Below are 9,467 nucleotides of genomic sequence, written 5' to 3'. Positions count from 1 at the left end.
ATCTAATTGTATATATTTATTTTCAATTTGACATATTTTAAACATGTTGAACACTTGTCCCTTGAGTTCACTGTCATTTCCACAACTCTGCATTAAAAGCAATCCCAGGCTCAGTGCTATAGATTTGTATACTCAGTAACCATAGTAACTGACACTCCAGGAAACCACATGGCTGAATGAAAGAATGTTCCCAGCAGAGGTTAATAAATTGGAGATATATCAAGGCAAATATAAGAAATACTGTGAGTATGTTTATTGTGTGTAATTTCTGAACTGAAATGATCTTGCTTGCCATTTCCTGTTTGTTGTTGGCATCTGTACTGCGTTTGAGCTCCGTTACTATATTCTTTTTAGGAACTATTTTTAACTTAAAAATCAATCTTATACACCACCATTTCCATTTATATAACGTGTGAATATATCCTCTATTGTATTCTACAACAAAAACAATCAGAGCACCTCGCTATCACTACTTTTATTTTGATCTCCTGGGTCCCCTATTAGCTTATAGCCCGTTAGCATCAGCAAGCCTGGATGCAGCTAACTGCGCTTACATTGCTAATACTCTATTCACACACATTACCACTGCTGTACTCACTGTTACTTGCTTTAATGGCGGATGAATGTCTACCTTTGATTGCAGGTGGGGACACGTTCGAGCTGCATTCGGCCGTGGAGAAGCAGATTCGCGACCTGAAGGTGAGGCAGGCCCAGCTGAGAGAGCGGAGAGCTCACAAAGTATACAGCATGCTGTTAACAGTTCCACCACGTCTACTCCATGTGTTTCTCTTCACAGGCCCGGTGCACCCAGGACTTGATCTTCCCAGATGTCCTTCACTCCGACGCTGGGTGTATCCACAGCGGAGGACGCGAGCCGAGCCCCGGGCGACGACTTTCTTCCCCTCCTGTCTTCGAGATCTCCATCCGGACCCGCTTTGCTCCACTGCCCACGTATCGACGAGGACACGAAAGGTTCAGTAGCCTTTTTGCTTTAAATTAATGGTTGTTGTCATGAGGTCGCAGAGGAGTAAGTGGTCGAGAGGAGGTTCAGCATCGCTCTCCACCATGGCCCCCCTTCCGCCCGGGACTCATGTGGGACGGATCAGAGCCGCCATCTCACCATGGTGGACGGAGAAGGGAGAGTAAGCGCACGTCTGCCGAACCAGCGCCACTGCCCATGATGGCCGCAAGTCCAGCGCCACTGCACAAGATGGCCGCCAGCCCAGCACCACGAGGCAAGATGGACTCCAGCCCAGCGCCACAGCACAAGATGGCCGCCAGCCCAGAGCCAATGCGCAAAATGGCCGCCGGCCCAGCGCCGCTGCCCAGGATGGCCACCAGCCCAGCACCACTGCCTATGATGGCCGCAGGTACAGTGACATTGCACAAGATGGACGCCAGCCCAGCGCCACAGCACAAAGTGGTCGCCAGCCCAGTGCCACAATGCAAGATGGCCGCCAACTCAGCACCACTGCCCAAGATGGCCGCTGAAAAATTTTTGGATTATTTTTCTATGCTGACCAAATTTTCACGTCACGTCTGTGACGTACAAGAAGCGCCACAGTACAAGAAGGCCGCCAGTCCAGCGCCGCTGCACAAGGTGGCCGCCAGCCCAGAGCCACTGCACAGGATGACAGCCACAGCTGACCCTCCAGAGTCAAGTCAGGTTCCCGTTGATCCTCCAGAGTCGAGTCAGGTTCCCGTTTACCCTCCAGAGTTGAGTCAGGTTCCCGTTGACCCTCCAGAGTCGAGTCAGGTTCCCGTTGACCCTCCAGAGTCGAGTCAGGTTCCCGTTGACCCTCCAGAGTCGAGTCAGGTTCCCGTTGACCCTCCAGAGTCGAGTCAGGTTTCTGTTGATCCTCCAGAGTTGAGTCAGGTTCCAGTTGACGCTCCTCCTGAGTCAGGGTTAGTCACCATTGACCTTCCAGAGTCAGGGCTAGTCACTGTTGACCTTCCAGAGTCAGGGTTAGCCACCGTTGACCTTCCAGAGTCAGGGCTAGTCAACGTTGACCTTCCAGAGTCAGGGCTAGTCCCCGTTGACCTTCCGGAGTCCGGGCAAGTCACCATTGATCTTCATGAACAAATGCAAGTCACCAATGATCTTCATGAACAAATGCAAGTCACCAATGATCTTCATGAACAAATGCAAGTCACCAATGATCTTCATGAGCAGAGTTAAATCAGCATTGATCTTCTGGAATCCAGTCTAAACACCATGGGATTACCAGAGCCTCCCCACGTCTCTGCTGAACTACCGGAGTCTCTCCTCGCCTCTGCGGAACTTCCAGAGCCTCGTCACGTCCCAGCCGAACTCTCTGAGTGCTCGACTGATCCTGTCCTGGCCAAGGAGGCTACCCTTAACTTGTTCATGTTCTCTGTTTCAGACTTGCCCAACCAGACTTGCTCTCCCGTCAATTCGATCCCACTGTGGTGGTGTTCAGCGCCACCCTGGTGGGCTTCGGTCTCGACCACACGGACATCGTGGTCTTCTGCTCTGCCCTGGGGGACTTCTGTCTCGACCACACGGATGTGGTGGTCCTCTGTGCCTCCTGGGTGGGCCTCTGTCTCGACCACACGGATATGGTGGTCTTCTGCTCCGCCCTGGGGGGCTTCGGTCTCTACAACACGGACGTGGTGGTCTTCTGCTAGCGAGTCACTTTCCCCATCGAACGACTCACTTTCCTCTCGCAGCGAACGACTCATTTTCCTTCTCGAGCGATTCACTTTTCTCACAAGTCACGCAGTGAACGACTCACTTTCCTCACGCAGCGAGCGACTCACTTTCCTCATCGAACGATTCACTTTCCTCACGAGTCATGCAGCGAACGACTCACTTTCCTCACGAGTCACGAAGCGAGCGACTGACTTTCCTCAGCGAACGATTCACTTTCCTCACGCAGCGAAGTTGCGCGAACGATTCACTTTCCTCACGCAGCGATCAACTCACTTTCCTCAGCAAACGACTCACTTTCCTCACGCAGCCAGCGACTCACTTTGCGCAGCCGGAGAGTCACTTTCCTTTCGCAGCGGAGCACTGACTCTCTCTTCATGTAGGGACCAAATATTATAATTAAAGTGATTTCTATATTGCTTCCAAAAGAATATTTCGATATATTTAAATATTCAAAAAGGTTTAAAATATTTTTTTTTACTTTCATTAAAATATTTCAATTAAATGGAATAATTGACTATTGCAAATTTATGAATCCATGGTTAACTTTTTTTCGGCACTCACTGGGCTATATGTATTGAGACATTTTTTAATTTATATTTTGTAAAAAAATAAACCTGAATTTTAATCTAAACATCTGTATTTTCATACAATTTCATAAATAAGTAGGCTATAATATGCCGCACCACAGGCATATCGTGCTGTGTGAACGCGTTCATGTGATTGGCTTATAAGTAAACAATCCCCCACGTGGAGAGCATTCTTGTGATTGGCTTAAAGAAGGGAGATATCTGATTGGTTGCTGATCATTCCCTGTTTAAAAAAAAAAACATTTGTGTGTCGTGCCAAGTCAGGGGAGTCTCAAAATTCACACACAAATGCAGTTAAGTTCACAGACCGCAAGCAGTTTGTAAATGAAGATATGTGTGTGTGTGCATCAGAAATACATTTCTGAATCTTGTCCTGTGCATTTGTGAATCTTGACTGCATTTGTAAATGTTGTTTGCATTTCTGAATTGTGTGTGTATTTCTGAATTTTGTGTGCATTTCTGAATTTTGTCTGCATTTGTGAATCTTCTGTGCTTTTTAAATTTTGTGTGTGCATTTGTAAATTTTGTGCGCATTTGTGTATCCTGTGTGTGTATTTATGAATCATGTGTGTGCATGTATGAATCCTGTGTGTGCATATGTGAATGCAGTGTGTGCATTTATCTTTATTGAGACTCTTTTGGCTCTATATTGGAGAATCACCCAACTATTAGTGTAACTAATTACTAATAATATTTCAGTAATAATTTTACAGTTAACATCCATAAAACAGCTTAATTACTTAGTTACTAACCCTTTAAGTTTGTTCACTGTTAAAGCTAGAATGTCTGGTAATGTGTTTATTTAAAAAAAAGTCATGAGTGGTTAGATTTTCATAAAACTGCAATTTAAATATATTATTTCTATAGGCTATACAGAAAAAGAAAGAAGAAAAACAGAATAATTAAGCTGAATAACCTAATCTATAGCATGTTAAATGGTGGTTGACTAGTCTATGAATGGTCTACCCCCCAAGCTCACAGAAGTGGTTTGACCCAGAGCCATATAGAGAGAGAGTTGCGACAACGGAAGTTCGAAATGTTTGGTTGTCACGTGATTCGTGTAGACTTCAAATAGTTCCAGGAAGTGCATTGGCGGCCATTCAAACTGATAGAGTAGAGTGACAGAACTGCGATTTCTGGTAATAAGGAGGAGTCAATAAATGCATTTATTTTATATGTTTATACAACACACTGACATATGTATGTAGCATGAGTATGTAGTTACAGCGATGTTGTTTTTAAAATATCAAATCGGGTAATATTTGAGGATTAGTGTTCAATTACCGTTATTTTAAAAACGTATTTCAGGCTAACGTTAAGTTTTATAAACACGGGTTGCTGTTGCCTTTTTACGTTACATATTGTCCATTTTTTCACTGATCTAATGTTAACTCATGTCATATTGATGACTTTCAGGTAGTACAGAGACAGGCTGGTGACAGGTGATTTTCAGCTCGCACCGCACTATGGGTCAATTAACTGTTACCAGCAGTAATTAGCATGTTAAATAAATGTAAAATGAAGCTTACTGTTTATAATTCTTACATTTACATATAGTAATATAATTATGTATTATAAATAATATACCTATTATATCTAGTATAATTCTTACAATACTTATTCATGTACACAATATATTCAGGTTTAAAACAACTTAAGCATGCTCGTATATAAACATGTACACTGCCATTCAAAAGTAATGATGCTGAAAATTCAAGTTGGCATCACAGGAGTATATTCCATTTTAAAATAGAAAACAGTTATTTTAAATTGTAATTATACAATTAACTATTTACAGCAATTCATGAATACATTTCTAATAAATTTAATAGCATGAAAAGCATTTTGTATGTGTCCTTTCTTTCATGTTGTCCTTGCATAGTATCCACCATGGTTTGCTGTGCTGCATGGGGATGCTCCACTCAGTCAGAGAAAGGTGTGCGAATGTATGGCTTCCCAGCTGACATAGAGAGGAGAAAATAATGGTTGGCTCAAGTCAGCAGGAGCAATCTAAATACAAATAAAAATTACAACAACAAAAAATTGTTAGGTAATTATACTTACATTAATTTGCACTTTTTTACATTGACAATGTTTTACTAGAAATAAGGAACAAGCAAAGCCTTGCAAAACCCAGGGAGCTGAGACTCATGGTGAGACATTGCAGGGAGTCATCAGTGTTACCTATAACTGTGCATTTAACCACCATGTGATATGTACTGTAAGTGGGTAGAAAAAAAAAAAGGTGTGTGTGGAAACTAAACTGAAGTCAGTATGCAGACAAATTGCGGCAATGCAATTTGTCATGACCAAAAAATTCAAGAGTAGGCTGAGACCAGATGCTATTCCCACAATCTTTGTACATCGTCCTGTGGTCAAAAAGAGGAGGGCCCTGCTCCACGATGCACCCCTAGACCTGTGAACATACAAGAAATGGCTGCTGATTACAGCTATGTTATTTCAGGTGATTCATATATAATAAGTACAAACTCGTAGTAGTTGAAGTAAAGTGATGTGATATTTTCAATATTTAAAATTAGCAAAACCATGTATTCTACCTCTATCAGTTTCAAAGGTTGAGGAAAAAAGAACGAGGACACTCAGAGAAAGGAAAGTGAGAGTGAAGAAAAAGGACATGGCTAGAGAGGAGAGACAGGGACAGGTGACACTGCCCAGTCATGCAGCAAGTCAGTCAGCAGCCAGTCAGCATTCCTGTGAACCATCAGCCAGTTACCAGGGTCTATTAAAAAAATTTAAGAGACAAGAAAAGAAAAATAAAGATCAAGCAATGCAAAGGCAGCACTAAGAAAAATAATGAAAATTCAGCTATCAAAAAAAAAGGTCCCCTCAGCTCTCCTGACCTGCATCATCACTGATGCTCCATCACAGAACACTTCAGTGGCACCACTAATCCTCCACCTACCAGAACCCACAGAATATTACAGTATGTTACTTTTATACACTAACAAGTCTAAGTATATAATACAGTATTATTATATAATATAGACAGGTAATAGTAAATGAATCACAATGACTAAAAACACTCCACCCATGTTTTTGCAAACTCAATTCACTCTAAATGTATATCAATAGGGTGCATTTTATTATTAAGTAATTGAATACGTGTAATAAGGAACAAACTTTATAACCTCATTTTTACCACTTCCACTCACCGCTGTCACACGTTATATTGAACTAACGTAATAGGCTATGTAACGTTAGCTAACTTTCCCCACCCTGCAAAAAAATATGTTTATACTCCTTTTTTTCTAATTGCAAACACGATGGATGAAACTGAATTATGAGAACAGATTTTACAATTATTAGGGTGTTCGTTACTAACTTTATGCAGCTCCAATCCTAGCCTAATCTGTTAGTTATCTGATAACAAACCTTAAATCTACTCATTTAATGAGTGATTATCTACTAGAAGGTTTTAATTTGCAATTTATTGTTATTAAGATGTACTGATAATATTCAATCTTATTATTTAAACGTCTTACCTGTTAAAAGTGCGTCGCGAACGGTTTGTTCTGCTGCATCTTCTACGGCGCGGCATCGGTTTGCCGCTACTTCCGGGAACTATTGAGAGGCTCCACGAGCCGCCATTGCTGTAAAAAAAGCGTTCCAATGGAGTCAATGGAGTTGTCGCAACTCTCACTCTATATGGCTCTGGTTTGACCCAAGTCCTCAGCAGCCAATGACACTGACCCGTTCAAACTGATTTTTTATGCTTACTTCATGTGTATTTAACATGTATTTCACATGTAAATCATGCATATTTAACACTTTGAATGCACGTATTTAACACATTTATTTTTTTTGACACGTGAAGACACATATTTAGCGCGTTAAATAAGTGTTCTTTACAAGTGAAATACGGATGTTTGATGTGTTGTTGACTTGTTAAAATTCACGTGTTTTTGGCACCTTTGGCTTTCCATAAAACGAACCAGGCTTTAGGGGTCAATTATGCGCTCCTGCATGGTTAAGATTGCCTAGTGTGAGCACACCCTAATTATTCTCCCACATCTCACACACACAAGTCTCTACCATCAAGTGTTGTCCCACGCAGCACTCTGCTGCGATGGTTCAAATGGAGGAAATATGTATTTAGACAGTTTATACGTCTAATGACAAGGGATAATATATGCTATAATGAGAGATGGGTGTTAATGTGGACTACTGGAGGTTATAACATTAGTTCACGCTAGCTAGCAGCTAACTAAACCAGCTAGCTAGAGAGATGCTACAGAGATGGAATCTGGGAAACCTTTTTAAGTAGCAAGCAAAGGTATCAGGATGAAGTAAACAGTTCCTTTCATTTCCCAAATTCCCACTTAGTTCAGTATATACAATGGTTCAAATCACTGAGCAGGAGTGGGATCTGCGCCCAGGCAAGTTGACAATGTTCTGAACACAGACACTCGCACACCCACAGCCACCCACCCTTCTACACACACACACACACAAAGAGCATAGAGCTACCGGATACTTTTAGGGCTAGTTTGAATTGCAGTGAACCAGGTGTGTTGAACAGAACACCACAGAGTGAAGTATCAGTTTGAACGGGATTATTTTTACAGATGTGATATGATCAACTAAGAGGAGGAGTCAAGCTACATGCAAATCAGTCCGTGTCTACTAACAAGCTGTGGACCAAGAAGCTTGGAGACTGCACTGGACACCAAGTGGATAAAGTGATAGTGACAAGGATGGATTCTGGGACTGTTGCAGGTGAGCATACATGGGTTGCTGAAAATGAGGGGAGGCGTGAGCCAGTTAGAGGTAAAACTTAAGCATCGTCTTTAAAGAGTCTGGACTCCTTGAGAGAGCTGGGTGCTTATCAGTTGAAGCATGAAATGAATGACTGCGGTGAAGGGTGTGGTTTCTCTGAAATAATATGAAATGAAATATGAAATATATAGCAAGATACTGTAATGAAACCACTATTACAAGTATTATTATTCATACACAACTATAGGTTGCTCCCCTCTTACAGTAACATAATGATGTATAAACACTTTGTATAACAGCGTATCCATGGATTTTATTTATCGCCATGACTCATAACAGTATAAACATTATAACGCTGAACTTTGTAAATAAACAACCATGTTACAAGAACCAGTCCCTCACTGTTAGGGTACACCACTGGTGGTAACGCACCACTCCACCCCATTAAGAGGACATTTAGGAGTCACGCCATCAAGTCAGCAACACTGGAGGAAGTGTAACCCAGCGTTTTTGAGTTCAATATAGCCTCAACCTCTTGAAACACTGTAAGCAGTACTTCCTCAGAGACCGTTTGGACTCCAATGACAGTATACAGAGCGGTTTTAACAGACTTGATCTCCCTCTCCCATGTACCCCCGAAGTGGGGAGATGCAGGGGGAATGAAGCGGAAATCATTCTTCTGCTTGGTGAGGAGTTGTTTGAGGTCAGAACCTGAAACTGTTGAACCATTCACTAAGGTCTTTCTCACCTCCTTTAAAGTTTGTGCCCTGGTCTGAATAGAGCTCTGCTGGACTCCCACGGCATGCAATGAACTCATTTAGAAGGAGTCAGAATCCATAGCATGCAGGAGATCCTGTCTGAGAACAAATCCTCCAGAAGCAAGTACCTCCCTGAGTCTGTCCACCAGTTCTTTGGCCTCATTTGCGGTCGAACACTCTGGAGGCAGTTATCCACATAAAAACAGCACTCCACCGAATTCTGTATTCCTTCACCGGGCACACAATCTCTTGAATGCCTCTGGAAGGTGAAGGTGAGCAGTGCCAAATGGTAGAACCTGCCACTAGAAGACTTCAGGGGGGTTATTGCACTTTATGTCCCTTCAGATGAACCTGAGGAGTGGCTGGTCTTCTGGTAAGAGCCGAACCTGGTGTAACATGCCTCTGTTGTCTCCACTATGCGACACTGCATGTTCCCTGAAGCATAATAAAACTCCCAGAAAAGAGGCTCCCAGTGTTGGTCCAGAAAGGAGGGTGTCGTTGAGGCTTCAGCCTTGGAATTGAAAAGAGCAGTTGAAGACTAAACGACTCTTCCAGTTATGACTTACCAAGTGATATTTTCATTGGTGGTTGAGGCTTCATCTGGGTCCATCCTCCTGACTGCTCCTGCTTCCACCAACTACTGAATCGCTACACAGTACTCTTCAGCTTGTAGAGGATCCCGGGACATGCATCTCTGTAGACTCCTGAGGC

At 42.6% G+C, this 9,467-nt stretch overlaps 1 long non-coding RNA gene across 1 annotated transcript; it reads right to left on the bottom strand.

Moving 5' to 3' along the window:
• Positions 1-4,409: 4,409 nt before the first annotated feature.
• LOC128007078 (uncharacterized) lies at positions 4,410-6,755 on the bottom strand. The gene is made up of 2 exons (XR_008179165.1): positions 5,820-6,755; positions 4,410-5,677 (listed from the first exon to the last, which is right to left on the bottom strand). It is a non-coding gene; the product is annotated as an uncharacterized LOC128007078 (long non-coding RNA).
• Positions 6,756-9,467: the final 2,712 nt, after the last annotated feature.

Source organism: Carassius gibelio, chromosome A5 (assembly GCF_023724105.1).
Source record: "Carassius gibelio isolate Cgi1373 ecotype wild population from Czech Republic chromosome A5, carGib1.2-hapl.c, whole genome shotgun sequence".
NCBI lineage: Eukaryota > Metazoa > Chordata > Actinopteri > Cypriniformes > Cyprinidae > Carassius > Carassius gibelio.
Note: the sequence above shows the minus strand (reverse complement) of the source record. Positions and strands in the feature narration are given on the sequence as shown.